Source organism: Ictidomys tridecemlineatus, chromosome 13 (assembly GCF_052094955.1).
Source record: "Ictidomys tridecemlineatus isolate mIctTri1 chromosome 13, mIctTri1.hap1, whole genome shotgun sequence".
In the NCBI taxonomy this organism is placed as follows: domain Eukaryota; kingdom Metazoa; phylum Chordata; class Mammalia; order Rodentia; family Sciuridae; genus Ictidomys; species Ictidomys tridecemlineatus.
Window position 1 is genome coordinate 8,401,304 of NC_135489.1, and position 12,877 is coordinate 8,414,180.

General features: G+C 35.6%; 1 protein-coding gene across 1 annotated transcript in view; it reads right to left on the reverse strand.

Annotated features, from left to right (window-relative positions):
* The window catches only part of Ccdc102b (coiled-coil domain containing 102B), a 113,140-nt gene extending 100,751 nt beyond the window's left edge, over positions 1-12,389 (reverse strand). The window contains exon 1 of the mRNA XM_078029903.1: positions 12,058-12,389. The gene's annotated coding sequence lies outside the window, so the exon portion shown is untranslated. The remainder of the gene's footprint in view (positions 1-12,057) is intronic.
* Positions 12,390-12,877: the final 488 nt, after the last annotated feature.

Consider the following 12,877-nt stretch of genomic DNA (forward strand, 5'->3'; position numbering starts at 1 on the left):
ACGGCCAGGAGCCCCCCGCATTGGGTCAACTGGAAGTGCCCACCAGCCTTTGGGAGGACTCACTGGTCATTTGTGGAAGGCACGTGTGTCGCAACTCTACCCCCAGCCTTTTCGCAGAAAAAAATTGGCCGAATCTGGACATTTAGCTGTCAAGAGGCTGCGAGATGAGGTTCCTGCATCTTCTCACGCGAAGGACGGGGACACCTTAACATGGATGACCCACAGGACACAATCAATGCAGGCGCAGAAGCTCCCGGCTCAGCCCCCGGCTTGGAAGTGACTCCAGAGGAAGAGCCCACGAGGCTTGGTGACCCCCACAGTGACCAGCCCCAGGTTCCTACTAGTGGTTGTACCAAAAAAGATCTATTGCAAAAATACAACAGTTTGGAGGACAAAATCGCTCTGCTCAGAGTGAACATTGACAGGGTGAGATGTCAGAGCCAGGACATGGAGAAGACGTATCTCGAGAATATCGAAACTGTGAAAGCCAAGAGCGATGACCTGCAGAGGACCATCCGAGTGTACGAGAAAACGCAGAGGGAAACCACGTTCCAGCGAAACGAGCAGCTGAATGACCTGAGAGCTGAGATCAGGATGCTCACGTCGGAACTGGAGAAGCTGAAGCAAGGCCAGGCCAGACTGGAAGCCGAGCTGGAACCCTACGGCGACAGGCTGGATCTGGCGCCGTCCCATCCTTACGAAAGTCAGACCCCGGGGAGAGACCGAGAGCTGGGTCTCCAGCGCACAAGGCAGGAGTACTCCAGTCCTCAGGCCAAGACGGATGCTGACACAGGCCACCCCAGAGATCACAGTGAGCGTGTTTCCCAAGAGCTTTCTAAGATCAAAATCTGCAGCCTCGAAAATCAGGACAACAGTCAGGGACACGGAGAAAGTCTGGGTCCCAGAGAAAACGTAGTGGTTCGCAGCTCACAGCCACAGCCTGCAAGAAAGAGCGGGGAGGAGCACCTGGCCCAGCTGGAGCAGGCGGCAGGCAAAGGCTTACCCAGAGCACTAGAAGAAGTGACCACAGAGTTTGAACCTGGGCCCACTAGAACCATTACACCCAAATCTAATAAGTCAAGCCAAAACCTACTTTTAGAAGCACAACAAGAATACGCAGAGATTTTAAAGAGAAAGTATATGGTCTGAAAGATACTTATGGAACTGTTGACATAAATGCATGATAGGAATAACTTTAATTGAAGGAAAATGTTTATATCATATGATTAATATTCATAAAATATTTGCAATTTAAAAAAAAAAGATTAGCTGCTTTCCTTCATTTTTTTGTACCATCTGAAGGCACCAGCATCTTTGAGCTGGTGGAAGCCAGAAGGTTGTCAGTTTTCCCTTCCTAAACATTCTTCGTCATCCCCATGCACCATCAGCTGTCAGTCCTGCTCACTGTAACTTCTGAAAGTTCTTCATCTCCATTCACTTTTCTCTTGGCACCTACTTAGTCCAAGTACCATCACCTCTGTCCTGAATTATTGGAACAGACGTCTAAGTGCTCTCCCTCCACTCCCCTTCCCTTCATCCAAGTTTCCTTTTCCCCTACTCTATCTCCCTAGCTTTTAATCTTGTGCTACCAATATAAATCAGTTTTTCTTGGAATGTCATATATATTGCTTCACTATATGCTGTTTATATTTATTCAGAAGGAGTGTTTCTTTCATGAAGATTATACAAGTACCAGCCTGTACTGATATTTATGTTCACATTTCAAACTTCAATATTCATTAGGGTCTTGATATATTCATTTTTGTATTTTACTTGTTCTTGACTAATATAAAAGCATCAACCTCCTCAGTTAATATAAAGATCTGAAAAGCATAGCCTCTGCTAAAAGAAATGTTTAATGCCAGCTTGTTGAGAAGCCATTTGAATTGCCTAATATTTTCTCTAAGTACTTCTATTATTTAAACTGCACCAAGACATGATAGTCATTTTCTACTCCTTTTTAAGTACATAATCCATAAGTAGGTAATCACATATGGTCACATGATTATTATGTTCAGAAGACACAAAAGGAAAATTTCTCCTGAAATTATCTTGGTTATGAATTAAATTTTGTTACAAAATACACTTTAAAACTTTGACACTTTTCATAAAGCACAATAGAGACCATTTGATACATTAACATAAGTGGATTTTGAATTTATTTTTAAGTAAAATTACTGAAATATGTGTTCCCATTAAAATAGAGACTTTAACTCACAGAAATATGAAAAGCTGCTTTTCTTTTTCATAAATCTAACCATGATTCATAGTTCTTGCAATCTCCTTATGTTTCAACAATAGTGTTTAACAACAAAAGATTAAGGACTGGTCTGTAGTGATAAAAATCCAAGCCTATGTAGTCCCATGTGGTTTTATCTTATTCTCTCTTGGCAGAATTTTATTTTTCCTTCCAATATGGAAGATTCCCATGTTCAGTGACTGAGTCACTTTCTCATTTTGGTCAGCAGGCTCAGTGCATTAAGTCCTAACTCAGCCTGGTGTTTGCTCCTTGCAGATCCAGACTTCACCTCCCTGGCTCACTCACCTCCATGTCCCATGGCTGTCCATACTCCATGCATCAGGGGATCACCACCCTGATCCCTGCTCTCTCCCTTGCTCTCACCTTCCCGAAAGCAGCCTCCCTCCAGTCTCCCACTCACCTTGCCCATTCCTTCCAGAACCCTCTGTCCTCACACCTCTCCTGCCTGAGTCAATTGCTCCCTTTCTTAAAGTTTACATTTTATCAACATAGAAAAGTAACAGTTTTTTAAATGTTTCTGTGGAGGCTCTATATGATTTATGACTTTATGTTTGGACTTCTTAATAAAGAAAATTTTTAAACATAGTTGCACTAAAAAATCCCTGAACTTGCAAATTATAAGAGTAAACTTCATTCAGGAAGCATTCAGAGAAAAGGCAGAGTGAGACACACTAACAATAGAGGTTTTAGTTACTAGATTGTTAAAGCAGATTAGGGGAGATTTCCTTGAAATTTGGAAATTTGGTGTTGTAGAGTTACAAAACAAATTATGTTTGGTCTTTTTTGCTGTTGTATTTTCATTTTAACCAGATAGAAGGCATCTGTCTCAAGCATAGATAAAAATCTAAGCGGGGCTTTGCTAGCTGCTATGGTAACCCAAATGATTTTCCCTTTTGTGGAAGTGACTCAATGAGATTTATAAATAACTTCCTGTTGAAAAAAAGATAAAAATAAAAATAAAATTCATCAGAAATAAATACATAACTGCTTACTATCCTTTTAAATCTTTTAGTTAGATTAGATTTTATATTGTGTGCGTCTGTGTGTGTTTCCTAAGCAAGCATCCCTTGCATATAATATATTCTATTCCATTCTAAGTGATTTATATTCTGTTGCAAATCTTTCTGTGGCTCCAAACTTCAATGAAAAAGATTATCATATAAAGTAAATTATATATCAAAAACCAAAAAGTAGTAAACTACAGTAATTTTAAGATTTTCAAGTGCCTATAATTATTTTCCTTTGTCTAACACTTAAGGAGCTCATGTGATAACAAAAGCAAAATAAAAGACACAAAAGTAGGCAAGTTCATATGAAATGATGTGTTCTGATGACCATTTTTTTGCTCATTTCTATTCTAATTTAATTTCTTTTTTAAAAAAGTTTTATTTTTTATCAGTTGCTCAAGACAATACAATGATCTTGACATATCATACATTTGATTCAATGGGGTATGAATTCTCATTTTTCCACATGTACAGATTGCAGGATCACATTGGTTATACAGCCACGTATATACATACAGCAATACTAGTGTCTGTTGTATTCTGATGACCATTTTATTAAAATACATACACAAAAATGTCTTCTCATTTCTGCATGATGTTACAGTAGAATAAAGATAAATATTTCTTATATTTTTAAACTTGCATTTTTGTATTAAGTCAGTGAGTGCTTATTGAATGTCTACTATGTCCCAAGCACATCATTCTAGAGGTTGAAGTTGTACCAGAGAAGAAAGAGATTTGAATGTCCACCCTCAAGGAGCTCCCATTGTGATTACCTGTGAAATTTGACTGAGAAATTCAAGTAAGTATTAAAAGAGAATAGTTTTCCAAAGACTCACTTTTATCAAGTTAGCGAGCTGTTCACATTTTTAAATGAAACAAAACTTATATTATGAATGAAAATGAATTATTTTGAATATGATGGAAAAACTGGAAAATAGAATTGTATAAACTATAACACAAACTAGCCCTGTTTTTGGAGTTTAACACTCCTGATTACCCTCCCACATATAAATATTTACACAGCAAACTCTACTTTCTGTATGGAAAATGAAGGGACTGGGGGCAGAAAGTCAGCTGAACTTTCTAAATATCCTCCAAGTGTGTTATGGAGACAGGAAAGCTGGCTGCCTCCATCCCTCCACAGCAGTGTGTTCGCAGGGCAGCCCTGCAAAAACTAAGTCTTTGCATACTCCAAACCCACAGGTCAGCTTTAGTCCTTGAATTAAATGCCTTTATTAATGAAGTTGCAGAAGAGGTTGACAGAATAAAATTATTAGTGAATATGGAACTTCCTGTTTCATAATTGTTTTTTCTTAAAGTACACAATTAATTTTGAAATCACAAGGCTAGCTCCTTCTGAATACTAATAGCATGAATTTCAGAAAGTATACCATTGTATATCTTGGGAGATGAATGAAGAAAGATCAAAGGAAGATGAAAAATGTTTTTTCAACATAAATAAAATAGCATTCATTTATATGCAGTTAAATCAAGTAATTTCTCCTGTTAAGGAACATTTTTAAACTCAGAACATTTATCAAAAAATCAAAGATAGACAATGGAATTATTTAAGACTAATATTCTTGTACAATCTAACAAAAAGGGAAATAATGTATATATAGCCTAATATAAATATATCATTGCCATGGATTAGCAGGACATTAGCTAACAGTGAATGGAGGTTTACCCAAGAGTGTCTGAGTCACCATAATTAGATGTGTGGCATCATTACATTTCTGTGGACTCTTCTGAGTCCATAGAAATACTATCAATCACATTTTATTGTAATTCTTTTCATTTTAATGTAATATAAACAAGAAATCAGTTTTCAGATACATCCTTCGGAAAACACAACGTGATGCTTTTGTAGTGCATAAGCTCCTGATAACAATGAGATGCAAATGTTGATCTCACTGGAAGTGTTTCATTTATAAGATTTTATGTCTTAAGAAAAACATGAAATCTTAAAAAATAAACAAATATTAGAACTTTATTCAACAAGTATTTGCTATAAACATGAGTAGAACTTTTTTCCTGGTTTTAGTCCCTGTACATATGTTCCCCATTTTAGTTAGTGAATTAATCATTTGTTCAGACACAGGATCCTCAGCTTCCAATCATCTTTATAAGTGTTGATGTTCCTGATTTTCTAATTTTAACATAGAAAAAGAAAGCACTAAAAAAGAAAACCAATTTAACTATAAAGCAGAATTCTTAACATAATTGCTAATTGATCTGGAATCAGTTTTCATTTGTGTCCTTTTATTTTGGCTTAGTTGTTTATTTCCTTAGTAATAAAAACTAAGGGAACAGGATTAAAAATTTCAAAATAACAGGAAGTGAATAAGCAGTGTTTATATTTCTCAAAAGATCTGGCTTTCCAGTCTCTGAAACAGAAAATGTAACCCATGTGTAAGGGAAGCTGCAGAGTCAGAGACCAGATTAAAATTTTGGTTGCTGGAAATTTTGTTTTCACCTCATCTCCTAGTCTGAATATTTTCTTCTCATCGACTCTTTCACAAGTAATTCCTCTAATGTCTCAATTTAAAATCTTCCTCCAAAACTCTTCTTTTGCTGTTTTTCTCTTAAATATCTCTGCCTCCTCAGATTTATAGATTTAATTTAATTTTAATTTATAAATACATAAATAAATACTAAGAATTCTGTGGATTCTTAGAATTGGGTTTATCATTTCCATCCTTGCCTGCTTTGACACCTAGTAGACTTCCCTAAATAATTCAAATCTCTTAATCAATAACAACCAGAGGGCATATTGGCTTGGTTATGTCTAAAGGCTGCCAGAATTTATATACTTCTCAGTGTCAAGATAACATAAATATGCAAACAAGACAACATCATAAGGTTTGGTAGAAGCCAGAGGATGGTGGGTTAGATTTAGGAAATCTGGATCAAGTCTCATCCTTAATAAGCTCATTAAGCTTTTTGTATTCATTTACAATAAGGAGAGAGATTATATGATCTATGACTGCCCTGAGAGTGTTTTTTTTTTTTAACTTTATTTCACAGTGCATGAGTCACAGGCCATGCGGCATGGTACTTACTCGCCAGAAGTAGTGCTCCCTAGAAATGAGGGCAGCATGAGTCGAAATGATCTAAAGTATGAATTAGACAGGGCACAAAAAAATAAAAATATAAAATATCTCACTAAGAAATATATATATATATATATACATATATATATATATACATATATATATATATATACAGCTCACATGTTATATGATAATGTTATATATTGGGTTTACTAATAAACATTATTAATAAATATATTAATTTCACTTATTTGTCTTTTAATTTTTTAGCTACTTTAAATTGAAAATCATGCTTGAGCTATATTTATATTGGACAGCACAACTCTAGAGTATCCGAAAGTTTCAAAATGTTTCTTTTTTATGGAGAATTTTACAGAAATAGAAAACTATGTTTTGATTTTTTAAAAGGATGTTCAACATGTTTTGGCAACATTTCTGTTTCAATCATGTAGAGTTTTCCTATATATGTTTCAAATTAAGGTGATTGCTCATAACATTATTGGCAAATATATTCTTGAAAAGTGTGTTCTGATAATGAAACTGTACACCAAAATGTCTATGGCTGTTATTTAAATATATATGTACAGGTCATTTTATTCCTGGCCATACAGTTACATAATGCAGTTGTCATATCACAAGCAAATGGACATCATTAAAAATATTAGATACATCTGCTCAACAGTTCAATCTAAACTTTGAGAAATCCCACCATTTAGACAATGTGCAAAAAATGATGACTAACTTTTAAAATGTGTATTTGTTAAAATATCTGCTGTACTGGAAGTCAGAGGCCAAGAATCATATTACCCATTCATGCTCTCTGAACAGCATTATTTTAAAACTTAACTGTATTTAAATTTTAGCTTAAACTTTGGCAAAGAATAAACATCTAGAAAAATTGTGGACTTAAAATTTGTTGGATGTGAAAAATTCTATGTTGCTCTTATCCCTCTCTGCATGAAGATTTATTTTTCTAATGCAGTTTGTATGAGCAATCAGGACATGATGTAAACAGAAAGGAGACAGAGAATTCTAGCAAGATACCAGCACCCTAGCATGGGAACGGGTATTAAAATTTATCTAGTGAAACCAACTGTGTTACTTAATTGCTTAAGTAGAGGAGGAGTTGAAGCATTTCAAGGACAAAAACTCTATGTCCAAAACATTTCCACATGTAGTACCCTTATAACTAATATTCTTACCCTAAGTTCCTAATAATTCCAATATCTTCACTTCACCTCTCCACTGGCTGCTTATACACCCTAGACACCATACTGCACTAGCATTTCTTCCCAAATCAATGACAAATACCTCTTATTACCTCCTCCCATCCTCCTTGTAACTGTCCCTTTTGACCCAGCCTTGAGTCTGTCAATCAACTCTACTGCCTTTCCACCATCTCTCACTTATTTCACATCTCCCCTCCCCTCCTCCTCTGTACTCCATTTTTGATAGATAAGTCTCATCCTGACATTCCATCCATCTCACCAGCTTAGAAAACCCTAACAGGTCAATGCCATCTATCTGCCTGCTCCGTATGTGCCCCTGAGCACCTGCTCATATCAGAGAAAACACCTGCTTGGCTCTCTCCTCAAGTTCTTGATTCTGAACCTCAAAGGGGCTTTCACCACTGCCGACTCAACCTTATCCCATTTCACTTCTCTTCCACTAGACTCCTGTCTTCCTTAAGGCATCTTCGTTGATAAAATTGTTATGTTTTCCCACGCTCTACACCTCTCAATCTCAGGATGCCCATGTGCTATGTGTTTCTGCAGAGAACCCATGCCCTCAAGTCAGGCTTCCTGTTCTTAGGCACGTCTCATCCCAGCTCACCTACTCAAAGGCGGGTCTCCTGCCAACACAGAATCCTTGCTCCTGTGTTACATCAGTTCAGACCCCTGCTTTAGGCCATTCTCATCAGTAACAGAAGTGTTGTCATACCTTCAACTTTCAAAAAGTGATCTTGATCCCTGCTCAGGAGCCATCCCATTTCTCCGGATTTTTATAATAAAAATCTTTAAGAAAAAAATTTCCTATTTCTATTCTCTCCTGAAGTTACTCTATCAATTTCAGCCCCAACTTCAAACAAAATCAGAGAATAAATGATTTCTACATCACTAAATCTAATTAATGGTTAACTCTACACCTGAAATTCCTGTTTCATTTGAATAATCGGTAGCATTTTAAATGATTGTTATTTCCATCTTTCCAGAATCCCTCACTCACCTGGCTTAAATCAACCCAGATAATATTTAAATACATAGTAATATTAATAATTTTTCAAAGTTAGGATTTCAATTAAATGGCTAGTTTATTTCCAGTGTCCAGTTTTCCTTTTTGTACCCAAGGTCTCAAGTTCATATTCTATCACATTTGAGCACCTGTAATTGGTGAGAACTTGGCATCAGGAATAAGAATCATTCTGTGCAATATAATCTTGGAACATAACCTAAATATGTTTATTTAAAATACAAAGTCATGAGGTCAGGGACCAGATCATGGCATTTCAAATATCCTCATCTGCTTCAGTGTATGGAAAATATGTTTCTCCTGTAAAGCTTACTTAAATGATACTATACTTATAAAGTAACATATAACATGTTTATAATTGATAGCATAGAAACCATCATATATACATATATTTGTATGTGTGTATATAAATATTCCAAAAAAACTCATTAACAGCATAAGCTGAAGTTTTTTTTAACTTCATTCAAACCATAGAAAAGAGAGAAGAAAATGAATGCTAATTCAAATACTAGTTCTATTTTACTTCAAGAGGAAATAAAAGATGTTTAAAGTCTGTATACATGGGGGACAGTTGCTAATAAATAGGTTCTAGTATTTTTACTATGGATACACTGAATACTATATAATCCATAAGCAACATAAATTTTATGTGTACTCTTCCACTTGTTGAAATAAAACTGAAATGTACATGATGCTTTCCTTTGATAGTAATTGATCTTTCCATAGTTTTAAGAGGGCATGGTCACTAAGTAGTCATCAACATCACACATCGAAAATAAATCAAGGAGAGTCAACCTGCTCCCGATAACATTCCCAGGCACTTCAAGTATTTCTATTGTGTACAACAATCTTCACTGAAAACCTGTAATGAAATTTCCTCTGAGAAATCAAAAGATAGCTTCTCTTTAATATGTTTTAAAATAAGAAAGAAAGCCATAAGTATTGAAGAGGAGGCAAAACAATTCAAATGTCAAAGCTGCTCCTTATTTTTTCTCAACAAGCATTTTATTTGTACTTGTTTTTAGTAAATCTCTTCCACAGACCCAAATATTTATTTGCCTTTCATTTGTTAGCTACCATGAACCAGGTACTAGGCTTGATGCAAATGAAAAATATGAACTCACACACAGGTGCACACACACACACACACACTGAAACCTATTGTCCCTTCCTCAAGTGATCCATATTTTCATACTTTATTAGAAAAATATCATAAAACACTGTAAACACCTCCCTGGTAGTCAGGGACACAGATCCACAATGCCAGATATGTCTCCCTAACAATTACTGTTCCTTATTTTCATCATTGATTTCTGTTCTCTATTGCCAAAGAAAAGAGTGGAACACTTGATAGAATTGTGATCGATTGGCTATACGGAATATTGAAATTGATCTTTGGGTTGTTGTCTCCCTTCCTCCTCTTTGTACTTTATTAATTCAATGCCCATTTCAAAACTCTCTGTTTAACTTCTACCAGATTCACATTCCTGAAATACCAGCATAGCACTGTGAACATACTCTGGAACCAGAAAGACAGTGCCTGTAACCCTGGCTCCAACACTCACTGTGTCTGTGGCTGTAAGTAAAGGATTTGACATTTCTGAACACCAGATTTCTTCATGTATAAATGAAGCTAACTTATAAAATGAAGTTCAGTTTATTGCAGAGCTATCAGAATTGAAGACATGTATGTCAATCACCTTGCACACAGGAAACACCATCTGTGTTGGCAGGATATGCTGCTGATGGTGAGAATGAGGTAAGAATGATATACTCCATCTCAGAAACTTGCCATCACCCTCACTGAAGGATATATAAAACTTGAAACATTGTGTGAATTTTAAGATTTCCACAAACATTTTCTGTTCCACCTATGTGGAGCACAATGTCAACTATTCACAAAGTGCATTTTTCATGTTCTGATCTCTCAGATTACTTCCCACTATTCTTCCATGCTTTATGCCAATTAGGGCCTTTAAGTTGACTGCTTCCACAAAGTAAGAATATTTCCCTTGTTTTGAGCAACTATCTAAGTTTCACTAATTTTCAATATTCAGCAGAAAGTTGAACCTCTTTCAAAGTCTTGTGAGTTCTTCTAATACTAACATCTCTGCTAAAAATAAAAATTTTTAAGATTTTGATGGATCTCAATTAACCTTGTCAAATCAGCATAAAAATAAGGCACTTTTTCAATTAAAGGTGACCTGAGAATATTTTTCATATATTTAATAATCATATTCATTATCTTTCTGCCTCTAAGAATTAGCTAAAATACATAAATTAGAGGTCATATCCACTGCAAGAGGCAAGAAGCTCTGTACCTGGGATGAAGCAACTGTTGAAGCCAATGAACATGCAGAATTCAAAAGAGAAACAAAAAAATAACATTATTTCACAATAAAACTATTTTTAAAGTTTCTGAAAAATAAAGCAATTCACATAAACTGTTTCTCCAGATATTTTAAGTCCAGATTGCAAAATGACACAAAACCTATAAATATTGTCTGACAAACTTATTAGATTCCTTTCCAATTTACTATTTATAAAAAATATGGAAAAAATGGAATTCAAGAACATTTAATGTGTACATAAGGACATTTATGGATAACAAAAAGATTATAAAAACAGAAAAATGGGTAAAGATGTAAATAAGATTATTAAGAAATATCATTATATAGTTTGGTGCCTTATATTACTTAAATATTTCTAATTACATCTTTTATTTTAAGAATATCTTCCTCATATTTATGTCCAACTGATTTACCCACTGGGCATTTATTTGATAATTTATCTTTGTAGAAAACATAAGCAAATTCTTCCCAATTGATCACAGAGATTTTTTTCCTTTAGTCTTGCAATTTATTTCTGTATAATTGAACATCAATTTCTTTTCTTTGTTCTTAAATACAAGATTTTATGATTTTATTCCATGTCCCTATCTCTTCCACACTATCCAGGTAACATATAAAACAAAGTCAGTATCATGGCAATATTTAAAGTATACTTTTCTGTTAAGGATGAAAAGAATTCAGCATGAAGTCTCATGAAATGAAAAGTGCATAGACTTTGCATGACAATTTCACTGTTTTTACTACAAGAATACAGATTACTTCAAACACGTTCATTTATATGCACATGGAACTAGAACATAAGGGTTCAGTATCAATCTATTCTATGACTGTCTAAAATTGGAGTTGAAATTCTTACCTGAGTTTTGTTTAGAGTGCAGTTTTTTTTTTAAGACAGAAAATGCATGAAGCTGTCAGAATAGATAATACCTAGAGTGGAAAAAAGGAAGGGAAGCGAAGAAATCAACTGCATTTTAAAAAGATCCCCCAAATCCTGCTTCCAGACCTACAGTAAGTAGTTTTCCTCTATATCTTATAAGCAACTGTCTTTTCCTTTGCTCTGAAAACACAGACTTTGCCTAGCAGGAAAGTATGAAAATTAAACAGAAAACCAGAAGGTTATGAAATTCTCTTACCCTCTGGGCTTGCGGGACTGCGCTAGCGTCTCAGTTGCAGACACATGTGTAAACAAGAGAATTTCCTGCATCCTTTTCTCATCTGAGCAGCTCCCGGGTCCTGGCCAACGGGATTATTCCAGTATTAAGGACACCCCACGCTAACTCCAAAAGGATTCCCATTGGTTGTGAAGTTCTCCCAAAACCGATACCACAACACCCTCTTTGGATCACAAGTAAGATAACCAAAATAAAATAATTTCAATGTTCTCAAAGCATGAAGTATTTGTTATTCAAAGCTTTCCAGACAGCCCATTTGAAACTATGTTCCGTGAGCAGAAAAGGAAGAAAATAACTACCTCCTCATTCACACGTATATTTAGTATTTAATAGTAATAACTTCTAAAAATGGGAAAGCCTAAAGCTAAAATAACAAAAACTGTTAAAGCCCCTATCTGGAAAATAGTTAAAGGAAAATTCTACTGCAGGTCATAGAACAATGGAAAATATCACTTGTTCAATTTGGTTTGCAAATTGCCAAAAAAAGAAAAAAAGAAATCATATTTAATAAAGTTTCTGAGAATACAACTCGGAATACAAAAACTATCTGTCAGTCCTTGTTGGCAGGGAATGTGACCTGCAGTCCCAGGGACTCACAGGAGAGCTCCCTGGCCTCTTCCCAGGGGAAGGAGTGGCTTTCCAGTGACATGACTCAGCTGTCAGGAAGTGTGGTGATGAGGGGTACTGGTCGACCACGGAGAAGAGAGCTTTCCTGGCTGACAGAGGACACAATTCCCCAAGGAAAAGAGCAAGGGCAGAGGAGACAATCAGTAGGCTCCCC